Raw genomic sequence first — 20,000 nt, 5'->3', positions numbered from 1 at the left:
AGGCCCGGTCCCCCAAGGTACGGTGCTTGGATTTAGTGATGGGAGTGAGGAGGTTGGAGTCAGAGGATCGGAGGCGGGGGGAGGGGTGGTAGTACTGGAGAAGGTCAGTGAGGTATGGGGGGGCCAGGTTATTGAGGGATCCAGTGGAGCTGTTGAAGGACAGGGGTGATGTGGTCTCTGGAGCGGGAGTGGGTGAGTAGCCGGAGCAGCAGAGTTCTGTACGTATTGTAGTTTTTGTAGACGGGAGGAGGGAAGACCATACAGGAGGCTGTTACAGTAGTCGAGTCGTGAGGATATAAAAGCATGAATTAGGGTTTCAGCAGCGGATCTGGAGAGAGGGGGACGGAGGCGGGCGATGTTACGGAGGTGAAAGAAGGCAGTTTTGGTGATGTGACGGATGTGGGGTTGGAAGGAGAGAGTCTGATCGAAGATGACACCAAGGTTCTTGATCTGAGGGGAGGGGGTGACTGAGTGACCGTCTATGGAGAGCTTGAAGTCCTGGGCGGAGGGGAGGAGGGATTGATTTTATTGCAGATAGGCAGGTGGTGAGGGTGGAAACAGAGGCAGCGCTGATTGTTTTGGTGGAAAGGTAGAGTTGGGTGTCGTCGGCGTAACAGTGAAATTGGAGTCCATGATGGCGAATGATGTGACCAAGGGGGAGGATGGACAGAATGAAAAGGAGGGGACCGAGCACCGAGCCTTGAGGGAAATATATATATATATATATATATATATATATATATATATATATATATTTTTTTTTTTTTTAATTCAAGTTTTATGATTTTTTTTATCATTCATTTATCTTATTTATTGAATTGTCATTTTATTTAATCTTTTTAACTTTTAATTTTTTTTTATTTTTTCTTCCTTTCATTGATTTTACTGTATTTATTTTATTTTAATTTTACACATTTTTTATGATTTTGTCTTTTATTATTTTACACATTTCTGTTACTTTCTGTCTCTGTTCTTTGTGACTGCATGCATGTATGTATGAAAGATGCTACATAAATAAATTTCCTATTTTAATCATTGCTTTAACATTTGTTATTTCTTGTGTTCATCTGATCTTGTTAACTCTACCTTATTTTATTAATTTGACTGTATTGATTTTAGTAGTAAGTATTTTATTTATAATCATGCTTTTTATAATTTTACCATTGCTGTTGTTTTCTCTGTGTTATTCTGTGAAGCACTTTGGGCTGTATGTTTTTATGTATGAAAGGTGATTATAAATAAAGTTGAGTTGAATTAGTCCCAAAAGTAGGTTAGAATAACACCCAGATTAAAAACACAGGAGGTAAAGTCCTACACTGACTGATCTGAAGTTTAACACAGTATACTAACAGGAGTCATTGTATGTTTGTCAGGATCCACAGATCCACCTTACCCCCTCCCCGTGTAGCCGACCATGTGCAGCGTGTTTAACATGCAGCAGGACGCCTCAAAGAGGAGGAAAGCAGATGAGATCTGGCTCTTAATTGGGAGGTGATTGTGTGATAAGATGGAGAGTAATTAAGGAAGATACTGGAGTCTCATTTGTCCACTTTAAGTGTGCCTGAGCTGCGGTGACACTGTCGTCCCCGAACATGAGGAGATCATTCTGATCTCCTTTTAAGATTAAGGAACCAGACTGACCAGGTCGGACCAGTTTGGAGGACTGACCCAGCACAGCGTGGAGTTTCCTCTCATTATTTCAGAGACAGAACTTTAATGGCTTCTTAATTTTACTCTTGATCCCGGCGTTAAGCTTTTGCTCCTCTAATCAGTCTCTGTGTTACCGTGAATTACAGTTTAGAGGTCTCACTTCAGGATATTACTTTTTGACTCGGGTTAGAATGGAAGCTGTTCCAGTTCAGAGACAGAGTGTGACGTTTTCAGAGTGTTCTTAATAAAGGTACGACAATCATTCGCTAAAGGGGTGACTAAGGGGTGGAATGACAACACTGTTAGAAGTTATTGGGTATGAATGAATGAATGAATGAATGAATGAATGAATGAATGAATGAATGAATGAATGAATGAATTCTTTCTGGATTACTTCAGATCATTTATAATAATCATGGAGGACGTCTGTGTTTTTAATCTGGTCTGAATCAATCATCTGCAGCAGGCATCAAGGATCATCTGTTGTAGTCAAGACTGCACAAACCAAGACCAAGACAAGACCGCAACCAGAGTGCACCAAGACAAGACCAGGACTTTTAGGAGGGGCCAAGACATTTAGGGGTCGAGACTGAGTCAAGACCAAGACCATTAGGGGTCGTGGACAAGACAAGGCCAAGACCATTAGGGGTCGTGGCCAAGACAAGGCCAAGACAATTAGGGGGTGAGGCAAAGACATTTAGGGGGCGAGACTGAGTCAAGACCAAGACCATTAGGGGTCGTGGACAAGACAAGACCATGACCATTAGGGGTCGTGGCCAAGACAAGGCCAAGACAATTAGGGGGTGAGGCAAAGACATTTAGGGGGCGAGACTGAGTCAAGACCAAGACCATTAGGGGTCGTGGACAAGACAAGACCAAGACCATTAGGGGTCGTGGCCAAGACAAGGCCAAGACAATTAGGGGGTGAGGCAAAGACATTTAGGGGGCGAGACTGAATCAAGACTAAGACAATTAGGGGCCGAGGCCAAGACAGGACCAAGACTTAAAAAAGGGACCAAGACATTTAGGGGGCGAGGCCAAGAGAAGACCAATACAATTTAGGGATCGAGGTCAAGACAAGATCAATTCAATTAGGGGGCAAGGAAAAGACATATAGAGGGCGAGGCCTAGACCTTTAGGGGTCGAGACTGAGTCAAGACCAAGACAATTAGGGGGCGAAGACAAGACCAAGACTTTTAGGAGGGGCCAAGACATTTAGGGGGCGAGACCAAGACAAGATCAAGACTTTTAGGAGAGGCCAAGACATTTAGGGGGCGAGGCTAAGACAAGACAAAGACTTTTAGGAGAGGCCAAGACATTTAGGGGGCGAGGCTAAGACAAGATCAAGACTTTTAGGAGGGGCCAAGACATTTAGGGGGTGAGGCCAAGACAAGATCAAGACTTTTAGGAGAGGCCAAGACATTTAGGGGGCGAGGCTAAGACAAGACAAAGACTTTTAGGAAGGGCCAAGTCATTTAGGGGGCGAGACCAAGACAATTAGGGGGCGAAGACAAGACCAAGACTTTTAGGAGGGGCCAAGACATTTAGGGAGCAAGGCCAAGACAAGACCAAGACATTTAGGGTCTTGATTTAAAATTTGTACTCCGCCCAGTCCAAGACAAGGCCTTGCTTTTGATTCAGAGACGAGAACTTATAAAAATGGTCTTGATACTAGTCTCGAGACCTAGACCGATCTTGAGTACTACGACACTACTTCTAATGTGTGCACATTAAGGCCATGCAGTCTGCCAAACGTGAGCTGCACCGCGCTGCATTTTTATACAGAATCTAAAGAGAGCACAACACAGTGTTGTGTTTCAAATCGATATCTCCACATCTCTAAATCACTTGCATCAGAAATGTCTGTAAATCCAGACTTCACTTACTCGCCACATCAGGGCGTGATCCACAAACCACCAGAGGTCCCTATGTGATCCTGACCCTGTGCTTCAGGTGATACTGAGAGCAGGAGTGGGCTCTCTGCTGTCCCACACTCTGCACACTTTGACGTAAATTAGCATTCCTGGTGTCCAGTCCCTGAAAAATCAGACTCTCTCTTTAATTAGAACTCTTGTGTTTGCAGTGAATCAGCTCGTCCTATTTCTTCTCCTTTGTCTCTGCCTTTAAAAAACACAGTTATTAAATTATCCACCGGCTGACAAAACCCAGCTCCCTGTTTCTGAGCAGTAAACATGTTCCTGCCTCAGACCGCAGCAAATTAAGCAACGAGGAGGAGGAGGAGGAGGAGGAGGAGGAGGAGGAGGAGGAGCTGTATCTTCTTCTTCTGCTCTGACTTTAATTAAACCCACAGTCTGAGAGAGAAGCTGCTGGCTGCTCCACTCTTCAAACATCTCCATATTTTACATTAGAAACACTCGGTCTGACCGCTCCTGTTAGTCACTGCTAATATCAGAGTGACTCTCTGCTTTGAGGCCGTTCATTCTGTCGGCGCCTCACCTGAAAAGTAAAGTGTGTCATTTGGTTGTAATGGATTCATTCAGGTTGGACTTTTGAACATTGAGGCGACGCAGCGCTCCTCCTCGTCGTCCTCGCCGCCTCTCTGCGGCTCAGAGAGAGATTTAGTCTGCGTTAGGAGCTTATGATGTTGTAGACATTGGCTGCTGTGTATTATCATTATTGCTCTATGTTACAGAGTGTTTAGTGATTACTGTGGGAGAGAATAATGAGGCGTGTCACACAGAGAGGAGAAACACTTTATGAATTACAGGGAAATAAATTAAACCGATAAACAGACACAACGTCCTCTAACTTATTATCCAATTATCTTCTCCCTGTGTGTGTGTGTGTGTGTGTGTGTGTGTGTGTGTGTGTGTGTGTGTGTGTGTGTGTGTGTGTGTGTGTGTGTGTGTGTGTTGGACTGCTCTGTTAAAGAGACAGTCCGGTATTCTAGGGAACATTTCAACAACAGAAGATATCTTCAAGTTATTCCACAAAAGAGAGACGTAAAGAATGTGATTAGCCTAGCTTAGCACAAACACTGGAAGCAGGGGGAAACTGCTAGCCTAACTCTATCAACAGTGAAGGAAACATCCTTGATAATTGGTTTGATATCGTTAACCTTCATGTTCATCTGAGTATATGCTCGATGTAGAGTCTGTTTGGCGTCTGTTTGAAGGTAACCCTTTAGCTTAGTACCCTCAGCATCCGTCTCAAGGTTTCCTGTTGCATCTCTTAATATTTTGTGCCCTTGATCTTCTGTTTTAGGGAACCTCTAGTGACTGTTTTGAGATTTCTGAATATGTCCGTTTCAAGGTACACTTAGCAGCTGTTTTAAGGTTTATTCTCATATCAATGTTAAGGCAGCCCTTGGTTCCTTTGGCAGCTGTTTCCAGAGTCCTTGTTGTCTGTTTCAAGATACCCAACAGCATCTCCTACAAAGGTCTCATTATGTGCCTGTTTGAGTTCCCACTTATTGTCTGTGTCAGTGTACCCTTTATGGTCTGGGTTGAGGTGTCATATATATTTGTGCCAGTAATAAGGTCTAATTTAGTGTCCATTCCACCCCTATAACTGTTTAAGGAGTCTCTTTAGAAAGGTTTCCTTATAGTCTTTCCTCAAGGTTCCTTGTATTGCCTGTTTTAGGAAACTCTTTAACATATGTCAATTCTCTCTCTTTTGAGGTACCCTTGTATATATATCTTAAAGCCTTAGAAGATATATGTAAGATGCCTTCATCTGTCTCTTTCAAGGTTTCCATTTCCAGGTACCCTTGGTTTAGTGTAATTGGCATCTGTTCAAGCTTTCCTTTCATGCAGGTTGGAAGGTCCCATTAAGTGTTTTTTTTAAGGTACCCTGACATCTGATTCAGGAATCGCTTTCAAGGTTTCCTTGTTCACCTGTCTTATCCTTTTATTGTCTGTTTAAGGGTACCCTTGAAAGGTTTGGGTTGAGGTGTCTACATACGTCATACGTCTTATTTTGGAAGCTGAAATGAGGTCCCAACTCGTGTTTGTATCAAGGTACCCTTGCATATACAAAGCTGTCTGAATAGGATTGTCTTGATGTTCCATTTATTGCCCGTTTTAGGGAACCCTTTGACCTATGTCAATTATCTCCTCATAGCTTCCAGTAAGGTGCCTTTACCAGTCTGTTTCAAGGTACCCTTGGTTTAGTGTCATTGACATTTAAGCATTTCCTTTTGTGCCTATTGGAAGTCCCCATTAAGTGTCTGTTTTAAGGTACCTTTGTATCTGTTTCAGTATTCTCTTTCAAGGTTTCCTTGTAGGCTTGTCTGTTTTAGGGAACCCTTCAGGATATGGGTTGAGGTGTCATTGGTACCTCTGTAAATGTTCTGTTTGTAGCTGCCAAGAAGTCACATTGTATGTCTGTATTTAGGTACCCTTGCATATGTTTTAACTTAGCCTTACAGGGTTTTTCAAAGGTACCTTTAACAGGCTGTTTTGAGGTTTACATTTTCAACTCTGTTTTTGGTTCACATGCTAACAATGAAACCTCTATTACTGTCCGTATTAAGGTGCCATTAGCATCTGTTCAAGCCCTATTTGGTGTCTGTTTTAAGGTACCCTGGCCTCTGTTTCATGCATCAGCAATATTAAACAGCAACATCCAGTCAGCTAATGAAATGATGGAGTATTGTGTGATAGTGGAACAGTTGCCGGGTACTTAAGTACGTTTACTTAAAGGATTATTCTGGAGGAAATCAAACTCATATCTCAGGATGGAGTTGGGTTACATTTCCTCCTTTCCTCCAGTCTCCATGCTAAGCTATTCTAATCACACACTTCGTGCACACGCAGACAAAACTGTTGTCCATCTTGTCTCGTGGCTCTTGGGAAAACAGCCAACAGCATTTGTTTGAACTGCTCCTTTAACAATCACTGAGATGAACTAAGTGAAAGTGTCAGCCAGAGAGGAAACACACAAACACACACTTTCCCTGAGCCAACACTGATGCCAACAACAAGAACAACAACACGGACTCTTGTAAGGACACTTGCACCATAAGTCACATTACACACACACACACACACACACACACACACACACACACACACACACACACACACACACAGGCAGTGTATCGGGGCATTAATATTCAGTCGGTACAGTAGCTGTATTTACAAAGAGAGGGGGAATGAGACAGTGATGGAGGACGGCTCACTCGCTCGCTCCTCGCTCGGCCTCTCAATTACCTCTGACTGTGATTAATACATCAGACTGCATTAGCTTCTCTCTCTCTGTTTTCTTATCCTCCTCCAGCTCGCCATAGTTTTTCTCCTCATCCCACCTTTCATCTTCCTCCCCTCCTCCTTCCTTCTTTCCTCCCTTCATATATCCAAACAGAAAAAAAAAGTAACTGAGGAATGTGTTGATTGGCTTTTCTGCAGAATGAGTCTGTGGTACTGGGAGCAGTGGTTTTGTTAAAGAGGGGGGCGTGGGGGTAACAGGGTGGAGTGGTGGGCGGAGTCACGGGGAATGCTGTGGTTAACCGAGCGGCGTCGTTCTAGAGACGCTGTAATGACAGAGAGGCTCTGCCGGGAACTGAAAACACAAACAGATACACTGATGGGACCCGCGGTGTTTACTGCAGAGAGAGTCATCTGTTGACTTCATCACTTTATAACATTTACAGACATTTATACTGTTTCATTAAGTACCACACACACCCCATAATATGCTACACACACCACACACACACAATAATATACTACACACACCACACACACCCCATAATATACTACACACACCACACACACCCCATAATATACTACACACACCCCATAATATACTACACACACCCCACACACCCCATAATATACTACACACACCACACACACCCCATAATATACTACACACACCACACACACCCCATAATATGCTACACACACCACACACACCCCATAATATACTACACACACCCCATAATATACTACACACACCCCATAATATACTACACACACCACACTGACCCCATAATATACTACGCACACCCCATAATATACTACACACACCACACTGACCCCATAATATACTACGCACACCCCATAATATACTACACACACCCCATAATATACTACACACACCACACACACCCCATAATATGCTACACACCCCCAATAATATACTACACACACCACACACACCCCATAATATACTACACACACCCCATAATATACTACACACACCACACACACACCATAATATACTACACACACCACACACACACCATAATATAGTACACACACCACACACACCCCATAATATGCTACACACCCCCCATAATATGCTACACACACCACACACACCCCATAATATACTACACACACCCCATAATATACTACACACACCACACACACACCATAATATACTACACACACCACACACACACCATAATATACTACACACACCACACACACCCCATAATATACTACACACACCCCATAATATGCTACACACACCACACACACACCATAATATACTACACACACCACACACACCCCATAATATACTACACACACCCCATAATATGCTACACACACCACACACACCCCATAATATACTACACACACCACACACACCCCATAATATACTACACACACACCCCATAATATACTACACACACCCCATAATATACTACACACACCACACACACCCCATATTATACCACACACACATCTTAATGCACCGTCTAAAGATGTGTATATTTTCCATTATATAATACCTTTGTGTGATATACATTATCTACAGTGTGAGATGCATTATCAACCCTGCAGTATAATTATACGTGTATTGTGTGATATACATTACTTACTATGAAATACATTATCCACTATTAATATACATTATTAAATTAATATATTGTCTGCCTTGCATTTTACATTATCTACCATGCAACATACATTATCTATTTTGCAGCATACCTTTTGTACCGTGCAAAATACATTATCTACCCTGCAATATAATTAAATGTCCTGTTTTATACATTATCTATTATAAAATACATTATCTACCCTGCAATATAAATATCTGTTGTGTTATATGCATTACCTTCTGTGCAGTATACATTATCTACCATGCAATATAGTTATATGTCGTGTGATATATATTACCTGCTATGAAATACATTATCTACTGTACAATTTGCATTATCTCCTCCTTTATGAACATTATTTAATTAATATACATCATCTCCCATTGGACATACATTATCTATCCTGCAATATATCTTATTTACTGTGCAATATATACATTATGTATCCTGCAATATATCTTATTTACTGTGCAATATATACATTATCTACCCTGCAATATATCTTATTTACTGTGCAATATATACATTATGTATCCTGCAATATATCTTATTTACTGTGCAATATATACATTATGTATCCTGCAATATATCTTATTTACTGTGCAATATATACATTATCTACCCTGCAATATATCTTATTTACTGTGCAATATATACATTATCTAACCTGCAATATATCTTATTTACTGTGCAATATATACATTATCTAACCTGCAATATATCTTATTTACTGTGCAATATATACATTATCTAACCTGCAATATATCTTATTTACTGTGCAATATATACATTATGTATCCTGCAATATATCTTATTTACTGTGCAATATATACATTATCTACCCTGCAATATATCTTATTTACTGTGCAATATATACATTATCTAACCTGCAATATATCTTATTTACTGTGCAATATATACATTATGTATCCTGCAATATATCTTATTTACTGTGCAATATATACATTATCTACCCTGCAATATATCTTATTTACTGTGCAATATATACATTATGTATCCTGCAGTTTAATGATGTTGTGTGATATACATTACCTACTATGAAATACTTGAACTACCATTTGATATACGATGTAAACTGTGCAATATACATCATGTACCCTTCAATATAATGATCTGTTGTATGATATACATACACCTACTGTGCATTTGCATTATTTACTCTTTAATATACATTATCTAATGGACCATATGCGTTGTATTCCTTGCATTTTACATTATCTACCCTGCAATAATGATTTGTTGTGTTATATACATTATCTAGTTCTTAATATACATTATTCAATGAACAATATAAATTGTCTGCACTGTATTTCACATTATCTACCCTGCAATATAATTATCGGTCGTGTTATATACATTACCTTCTGTACCTTGTACATGATGTACCATGCAATTTATATCTACCATTCAATATACCTTATGTACTGTGTAATATACACAGCCTACTACTCAGTATACATGTACTACCATAACAACATGATGTTACATTTTTTAAACATTATTTGTTGTTTACTCCATCTCATGCCACTTTACCATTATGTAACTGTAATTAATTTCAGGTTACTGTCTCTTTAAGAGGTTAGACCACTTTAAGGAGGAGAAGTTGAAACTGATGGACGTCAAACGTTTTCTTCATTTTGTTCTCCAGTTTTATTTTGGAACCAGATCTGATTCGTCACTCGGTCTCTTTGTCTGAACTGAATCTCTGCGTCCTCATCAGGGAAGCCTCTGATCTTTGACGCTACCCCAGATTGGAGGAGAGGAAGGGATGAAGGGATGAAGGGATGAAGGGATGAAGGGATGAAGGGGGTGGGAATGTGGGGAACGTGTGGTGGGAAGTCAAGTCAAGCTTTAAATGGAAAGAATGACACGACTGCAGAAAGAGGAAAAATACGACGCCACATTCCTCGTCTCCTCGTCACTCACCCCGCAACTTCCTGTTTGAGTTTATCACTTATGAGCGATGATACGAGCAGAATAAATAATACCAGACAGATGCAGAGGAGAGGACGTGTGTGTGTGTGTGTGTGTGTCTGTGTGTGTGTGTGTTTGTGTTAGGATGAAACTGTGTGTAAGGTTCACTGTGCAGTTGTTTGTCAGATGGAAACAAAAAGAGGATGAGGGATGGCGGGCAGGAAAACACACTGCCCTATTGTGTGTGTGTGTGTGTGTGTGTGTGTGTGTGTGTGTGTGTGTGTGTGTGTGTGTGTGTGTGTGTGTGTGTGTGTGTGTGTGTGTGTGTCACAAAGGCTCAAATCTAACAGCACAGTTCTGCTTAATGTGCGTCCATTGCTGCAAATCTGCAAACACATGAAAGCCCTCAGAGACAGGAAACTACCTGAGGGGGGAGGAAAAGGACAGACAGAAGGAAGGATGGACTGAAAGGAAAGGAAACAAGGAGGGTCAGCGTTCCTTCCTTCCTTACTCTGAATGAACAGCAGCTCTTTGACGGGAGGAGGAGAGAGTTCGAGAGAGAGGGGAATTAGGATTCAACTGTGGTGGTCGCCCGAGCAAGCACTGACTTAGATAAATCACCTGCATGCACAAGATACACACACACACACACATATACACAACCGCAGCTACACACATTTTACCGAAGCAGTGCTGACACAAGAACACAAATTACACTCTCACACACACTCGCGGCGTAGAGGCAGGATGTAGCAGTAAAAAAGTGAGAAGCAGCTGAAAGCCAAACTGTGTCTGTACACATGGGAAGAGTCATTAAACCCCAACACAACCTGCAGGAGCGCGTCTGACGGGCACACACACATACACGTGTGTGTTCAAGTGTGTGTGTTCAAGTGTGTGTGTGTGTGTGTGTGTCAGCTGCAGAGATTCAAAGCAGATCAGATACAGCCACACCTCTCTGTCTCCGGCTCACTAAAGGTCAGCAGTTTGTTTTAATTTGAGGATGGTTTGTCTCTCCTCCTGGAGACGCTCTGCAGCAGATCTCCTCTGTCAGCGTCACGTTTTCATCCAATAACAGACGACGTGTTAGCTGCAGTTTGTTTAACATTACACAATGAGATGGGGATGAAAACAAATTCAACTTGTGCAGAAAAAAAGCACTTGTGCAATTTCTTATCTGGATTCTGAAGCTGTAAGATCCTCTCAGGATTACATTGACCATAATGCACCTTCAGTGACAGCAGTGGTGGAGGACTTAGCTAACAGACACACTGAGAGAGAGCAGCAACAAGCTAATCTGGCTTCATAGCTATTAGGAAACAGTCAAATGTGGAATGTGACAGACTCTATTCTGTGGAGTGATTTGATAGTGGACACGATTACATGATGTTTTTAATTCTGAATTAAAGTATTCTCCTTCATGTTTCCATGGAAATAGTAATTCTGAATTGAGGTTTACATGGAAAACCTGTTTAATGGTCTTTATTCCTCTTAAGGTCTGGGGGGTGGGAAGGGTTCTGATTGGACAGGGGCGGGCGTGACGGATTTACGTCTACCAGAAGAAAACAGAGTCCAGTTCCTGCTTCTTTTATTTTGGGTTCCAACATGGAAGACCACACAATAAGAACAACTTTCACTTTGATTCTGATTCTAGTTTAGAATAAGCAGCTGGACACAAACATCCTGCTTCACTTTCATCAGCTGAGGAGGAGAAGAGAGAGAGAGGACCGGAGGAGGGAGGAGGAAGACCGGACTTTGGAGAATCAAAGCCAACGATTAGTGACACGGCTGCTCTACCTCAGCCCACTGACACATCCCTCCACATCTTCTAAGGCTCATATTAAATAAATAGTCTCAGCTCGAGTCCAATGCTTGATTCGGGGGCGGACATCTTGGATTATGTGCGTCATGGCGACAGGACAAGGGAACGAGCACGCTCAGAACGACCAGAGTTAATTTAAAGCAGAATGAATTATTATATAATGATTCTGAATTAAAGAGGAATTAAAGTCTCATGGAAACGTAGACACTGTTATGAGGTTTGGACCAATCAGAAGCCTTCTATTCCATTCCACTCTGTTGATCTTTGATACCGGACTATAGCTGACCCCAAAGACAGACCCCACCTGCATAAAGAGCGGGTGTTTTCTAACATTATAAACCTTACTCAGATAACACAGAGAAGAATAAACCAAGGTGGTTTATTAGTTATGAGTATAGACTGTACAAAGAAAATGTACGTAGTGTCTGTGACGTCACCCATCTGTTCCTGATGCTCTGTTTATTTAATTGGATTTAAGATAAGATAAAAGATAAGATAAGATCCTCCTTTATTTGTCCCACAACAGGGAAATTCATGGAGTTCCAGCAGCAAACAAGAAGAAGAATTTAACAAGAATATAAATAGGAAAGAAATGTCCATCAGAGACGACAGCTTGGACATAATCCTCCTGTCAGCCACCACCTCCACAGGGTCCAGGACTGAGCTGGCCTTCTTCCCCAGTTAGTTCAGTCTGGCTCTAACCAGGAAAACCACATTGAGATGAAGAATCTGTTTTCTAAGTGTGTCCTGGTCGAGTTCAGCAGCAGCACACTCCAACAAAGTTACAGACAAACACAGAATTCTAAAAGATGACGACATATCATGAATTTCAGAACAAAAGTCATCAGTCAAAGCGTCTCCAAGCTGATGCATCTTCCTTAAATGACTTCAGTCTGCTTTAACTTTTAAAGAGACAAGCTCACTCAGACCCAGGCTCTCCTGCAGCATGCAGGTTCCAGGCTGCAGGAGCAGAGGACCTAAAACTCTTGTTACCATTTCAGAGACTGCAGCTTCCAGTATTTTTTAAATGAACATAATCACATAAATACGAGGGAAGCAAGTTAAGAAGTGCCTTATAAACAAGGACATGCCGTGATGTAGCCTATGAGGGAGGCAATCGTCAGCGGGCGCCTTATTGGAAATGCTGAACACATAAAGTCCCAATTTAAGACAATCCTACTTCCTCCAATGTATTTTACAGAAACAGAAGCAGTCTATATTTTAGTCACTGTCATGTTTCTCCTTGAACAGATCCTAGAAGTCTTTGGATACTGACTTCTAGGGGTGGTGATTGCATGGCGATACCCGATACATGACCCTCGATGACAAAAGCATCATGATACAGAGGTTATGCAGTAATCAAGTACAAGAGGGTCATTTAGTGAAACATCAAGATATTTGATGAAGTGAGGAGCACAAAAAGTGCAGGACAACAGCTCCACCATGACTCAGGATGTTTTGTCCCAACTCTTGAAACAGCTGTATTGACCCAAATAAGAAAGTTGGACCATCTTGTATTCAGGGTTTAGTAACTACAGCAGAAGGCGCCACTTATCCGTGTGTTCCCCACATGGCCGGGGCCAGCTGTGACTCACAACGCCGGGAGGACGAATGATGTGGGGACGCAGGGAACAAAGTTAGTCCAAAGTAGGACAAGTTAACCAACAACTGAGAGTGAGAGCAGAGGGATGAAGACTTTCTTCAGAGGAGGGATATCAAACTGAGAGTGAGTGAGTCTGGAAACATCGTGTTAAAATGCACGTGAGTTAAAAGTCTGTAAACTATGACACGTGTGTTTCCCTGCGTGTCATTGAGCACAGACTTTAAAAGCCTTCCAGTAATGCATCTGAGGCTGAACCACAGCGGTTATGACCAATCAGCTGCCGATGAGAAACCAAGCTGGAGATGTAACCACGGCGAGGATCAACGGCTGATTCAAAAAACAACAATGAAGATGTAAAAGGACGCGTCTACTTCCTGGAAAGAGTGTCATCCTCTCCTTTGAATCCAAACTCCATCATCTTTACAACATTTTCACACAGAGAGAGAGAGAGACAGGATGTGATGTCAGCGTTTCCTGCAAAGTCATGGACTGCTGTTTTCAGGAAGTATGTGGGCTGCTGGGGTCCGACAGTTAACGGCGCCCCCCCACCCCCACCCCAGGGAAGACACAGGAAGGAACAAGATAACAATGGATGAGCTGCAACAGAGAGCCAGACACTCCCTGTCCCCGCTGAGGGGGAATCCCTTGAAGTGTGTGTTTCTAAGTGTGTGTAAAGAGGGCGTCTTTCTGTGTTCTCTGCACACAAACTCCTCCTTCTTTCAAATCTGGCAACCAGAGACGACACAAGAGACTTTTGGTGTTCATATTTCTGACACTTATAAGTGCAGTGAGTCATAGAATAAGTGATATAAAAACGTGTGCATGGTGTTAAAGATGTATCTTCATATATCGTCAAAGAGCGTGGAGTTGGGAGCAGTTTAAAGAACATGGCTGACAATAATCAAAGAGTGTTAAATGTGAAGACAGGTGAGTTTATAGAGTGTGTGAGGAAGAGTTTAAAGACTTTTATGATTATGTATTATTCAGTCGTACAGCTTTAACTGTCCATTAACAGAAGTCCTCTTTGCAGTCTGAAAGAAAGATTTTCTTCCAGGGAATAAAGATTCAGATTGAAAAATTAAAGGGTCTGGAATTTTCTTGACATTTTTGAAATTATTTTCTCAAATGTTCTGGAGTTTCTGAAAAGTTTAGGGTCAAAAAGTCCACAAATTATAAAGAAGTCCAAATACAATTCTGAGGCAAAAGTTTTCAAGTAATTTGGGAAAATCTTGGAGCAGATGTTCTAAAATTTCCTGATATTGGTGTTTAAATTGTGAGCAAGATGTCTTTATATTTTCTAGAAATTTTAGAAATCTTTGATTTAATCTGTGGTTAACTCATAATCTGGGAACACTTCAGGAGCAAGATGTCCTGAAGGTTTAAAGTTAATGTTGTAAATGTTGGGGGCAAGATGTTTCCTGAACATTTCCTGAAATTTGAGTGAAGTTTTGGAACAAGATGATTTAAAATTGTGAAGACATTTTAGAAAGTTTGGGGGACAACATTCCTGAAATTTTCCAAGATATTTTGATAAACTCCAAAGTCAAAATCTCGTGAAATGTCCTGGAAATATCAGAAGCAAGATATCTTGACATTTTCTTTAATTTAAAAAAAAAAAATGTTTGGGCAATATTTATGAAAGTTTTAAGATATTCTATGTAAATTTCAGGGTAAAGATACCTGGAAATATTCAATACATCTCAGTAAATCTTGTCGGCAGTATGCCTTGAAATGTTTTTTTTTTTTTGAAAATATTTTGGTGAATTTAAGAGGAAAGAATTCCTGAAATTTCAATAAATTAAAATAAACTTCAGGATCAAGATACCTTAAAATATTCAAGATATTTCAAACTGTTAGTTCGGGACAATAATCCTGAAATTTTCCAAGATATTTTGGTAAAATTCAAAAGTCAAAATCTCTTGAAATGAACCAAGATATCTTGACATTTTCTTAATTTTTTTTTTAAATGTTTGGGCATTATTTATGAAATATTATATTTTGGTAAATTTCTGGGGAAAGATATCCAGAAATTTTATGAAATGTCGAATACGTCTCAGGGGTAAGACACCTGGAAATGTTAAAGACATCTCAGTAAATCTTGTTGGCAGGATGCCTTGAAATGTTCTTTTATTTTTTGAAAATATTTTGGTGAATTTAAGAGGAAAGAAGTCCTGAAATTTCAATAAATTTCAATAAATTTCAGGAGCAAGATACCTTAAAATATTCAAGATATTTCAAACTGTTAGTTTGGGTAAAATGCCCTCGAGTTTTCATGACATTTCAGAAAATGTTTGATAATCAACCCTAGACATTTCATCCTCCTTTTCAAACCTTAATCTAATTTCCTCCATGTGAGGATGAGTCCTCTCAGAAAGTTTGAACGTCATGAAGAAGTCATTTGCACTTGAAACAAAGAGAGAACAAACTTCTCCTCTCAGAGTTTCCCCCGGAAACAAACTGCTGTTACTTTTAATTCATGGGAAGCTTCCTGAGAGCGACTCTGTAATTTGATGCTAATTAAAGAGAAAGCGGAGGCAGTGTTCAATCAGTACACTTCCAATTAATTGATTTAACTGCTCACATAACTTAGAGAGCCTTTTAGTCGGCGGGTGCACGGCAGGTCAGCCTCACACGCTCAGAGTTGAATTTATCAACATAAATAGAGAGAAAAGTTTCTAATGAAGGATTATTTACTCAGGTGAAATGTTAATTTATGTAATTAAATCTTCAGGGGAGTAAAGACAGAACAGATTTCTGCCTTAAATTCATTTTAAAAAGCACAATTATCACTTTTCCTGCGCTGGCACGGCACTTAAACGCATCACTGTATTTTGGATTATGCACCATGTGACCATGACATCACTGTTAAAGTCTGACCGAGTGACATCACACACACACACACACACACACACACACACACACACACACACACACACACACTCACACACACACACACACACACACACACACACACACACACACACAGGAACAGCTGGACCCTGTCGACACCTTGTTCTACCGTGTGTCGACGAGCGCGACCTCTGGCTTTGTTTACCCTCAGACAAAAGAGCGCGCACACACACACACACACACACACACACACACACACACACACACTGACACACAATGAGACCAAAGTACACACACTTTGACAGAGTGACACACACTTTGCCACACACACCAACAGAGACAAATGGCAGTCAATAACTTCCTCCCTCCATCTTTATGGAGCTCGTTAACTTCTCTCTCCCTAATGGCTCTCTGCTGCGCCTTTTGTTAGCCATACTGCAACACACACACACACACACTCACACACACTCACACACACACACACACACACACACTCACACACACTCACTCACACACACTCAGCAGTCGGCTCAGGTCGCTCACTAACAGCAGGTGATGGATTTTCCTGCGTTAAAGGAATCTTCAGTGTGATGGGACGTTTGGCTCAGAGGAAACTTTCAGTGCCAGCTTCCTTCTCTTTTTTTTTTTTTGAACGTTAACTTTGATGTTAAAAATAAAGTTTGACATTCAGACGTTTTGTTTACTGTCTCATCCAAAGTCAGAGGAGGTGATGGACGTCAGTCATGTGTCTGAGTCCGGCTCCGTTAGTCCACCATGACCTCCAAAGGGAGTGAGTACGCCTACGCACAGGTTTGAGCACACTGACAGCAGGAACACAACACAAAGCTAATATGTTCCATCCAGGCTGGGTTTAAATACTGGATTCTGATTGGTCCTAATAATGGAATAGAATGGAATGGAATGGAATGGAACGTAGTAGAAGGCTTCTGATTGGTCGAAACCCCATAGCAGTATCAAAAAACACTCCACAGAAAGGAGTCCATCGCGAACACCCTGCCTGTTGACACTGTGGTATAAATGTTAGAATTCAATGGGATGGAATGGAAATGAATGAAACGGAATGGAATGCATCAAAGCACAATGGAATGGAACCCTAATAGAAGGCTTCTGATTGGTCAAAACCTGCATAACAATGACAGTTAATTAAGATGGAAAAAGGGACACTAGGGGTCGTATCAAATGAATCTGCAGAAAAGAGTCCGTCACATTCCCCCTCTGCCTCTTGACACTTTGGTATAAATGTTAGAATGGAATGGAACAGAATAGAAGGCTTCTGATTGGTCAAAATCCCAATAACAGCACCAAATCACTCCATAGAGAAGAGTCTGTCACCTACCACCCCTGCCTGTTGACACTGTGGTATAAATGAAGAGTTCAATGGGAACTCTGGAATGGAATGGATTGGAATGGAATGGAATGCATCGAAGCACAATGTAATGGAACCCTAATAGAAGGCTTCTGATTGGTCAAAATCTGCATAACAATGATGGTTAATTACATGGCAAAAGGGGAAACTATGGGTCGTATCAAATCAATCTGCAGAAAAGAGTCTGTCACGTTCCCCCCTCTGCCTGTTGACACTGTGGTAAAAACATTATAATTCAATGGGACAGAATGGAATGGTTCTGAACGCATTAAAGCACAATGGAATGGAACGGAATAGAAGGCTTCTGATTGGTCAAAACCCCATAACAGTACCAAATCACTCCAAAGAAAGGAGTCCGTCATGCACCCCCTCTACCTGTTGACACTGTGGTCTAAATGTTAGAATTCATTTGCAAAAACATATCTCTGTTTATACCTCTGTTTTATACATTCTCAAAAAACACATTTATCTTTATTCTAAGTTTTTAATAAGATGAGAGAGTCCTTTACTCGTCCCACAACGGGGAAACTCAAGTGTCACAGTAGCAAAGTAGACATTTTTAAGATACCTCTAATTAGTAATGTCATTTTGACTTAGTCAAAGCAACCCAACTTCAATTGATTGATAATACTTAAAGCTATTAATAGAAAAAATATGTTTTTTTAAACAATTTTTTAAAATGTTTTTGCAAATGAACTCTTTGAATGTTAGATAGAATGAAATGCATCAAAGCACAACGTAATGGAACATAATAGAAGGCTTCTGATTGGTCAAAACCCCAAAGCAGTACCAAATCACACCACAGAAAGGAGTCTGTCACATTCCCTCCATGGACTTTTTCAAATATCTACAAAACTAGGTTAGCTTGTTCCCACTCTGTCTCAGTCTCTCTGTTAGCACATGCTAACAAGCTGCTGCACCATGTTTAACAGGTAAACACTTTTATCTTCACATCTGCTTTTGTAGGCAAATTTACAGACTCTAAAAATGTAAACTATTCTTGTGACATTAGAAATCTAATTTGCATGACATTTATGACTGTCACTCATTTCTTTAACATGTTTAAAGTTGATGCTGGTTGTATGTTGTACACTTTAAGACCTGTATAGCTCCTTTAATGACTCAAATTCAATTTATTGCGTTATTTCAGCTCTGTTACATGTGAGTTTTAAATGCACAAACATTTATATTTGGTTGACCTGCATAGCTTTCTTCCAAGAGTCAGCTTTCTGAATGTTTAGCCTAGCTTAGCACAAAGATTTAAAGCAAAGACTCCATCCTCTCTCTTCAGTGTGTTTCTACCTGGCTGCAGCAGAGTGAGAGACCTGTGTGTGTCCCCGTCTGTCTGCGTGTCTCTCTATAGGAGGATAATCCGTCAGACAGACAGGTTCCTCTCTGTTAGCCGGCGTCATCAATCTCCAATCAGTCAGACTTATTGATGAGCCCACAGAGCCGCTGCCAGCTGGCAGCCGCGGGCAGAGACAGACAGACAGTGAGGAAGAGAGACGGATGGAGTGATGAAGAGAGTGATAAATAAAGGAATGTCTCCCCTGAGCGGCGAGCCCCGCCCACCTGGTGAAAGACATTAAAAGTCCCATCTGATGCAGGTTTTATGACTTTGATCAGGGTAATGTTCTCCGTGATGGGATGTCTTAAACGTTATTTATTTACCCCCTCACGCGGACGCCGCTCTGACATTAGTTCCTTCATGGCGGTGTTTTCACTGAACCTGTTAAAGTGCTAATAAAGGAGTCATAGCCAGGATCATCTGTTTAATTGATTGTAAAAACCATGACCTTCACACCGCAGCGATTGTGAACAATCAGTGAGGGAAACAAAAGAGACGACCGGGACAAAGCATGATGATGATGATGATGATGAAAATACGACCTGAGAGGATAGTTTAAAACGCAATTAAAGGAGAACAAGTCGCTCAAAACACTGTTGACATTTGTAGTGC

The sequence above is a fragment of the Notolabrus celidotus genome, chromosome 8, assembly GCF_009762535.1.
Source record: "Notolabrus celidotus isolate fNotCel1 chromosome 8, fNotCel1.pri, whole genome shotgun sequence".
In the NCBI taxonomy this organism is placed as follows: domain Eukaryota; kingdom Metazoa; phylum Chordata; class Actinopteri; order Labriformes; family Labridae; genus Notolabrus; species Notolabrus celidotus.
Note: the sequence above shows the minus strand (reverse complement) of the source record.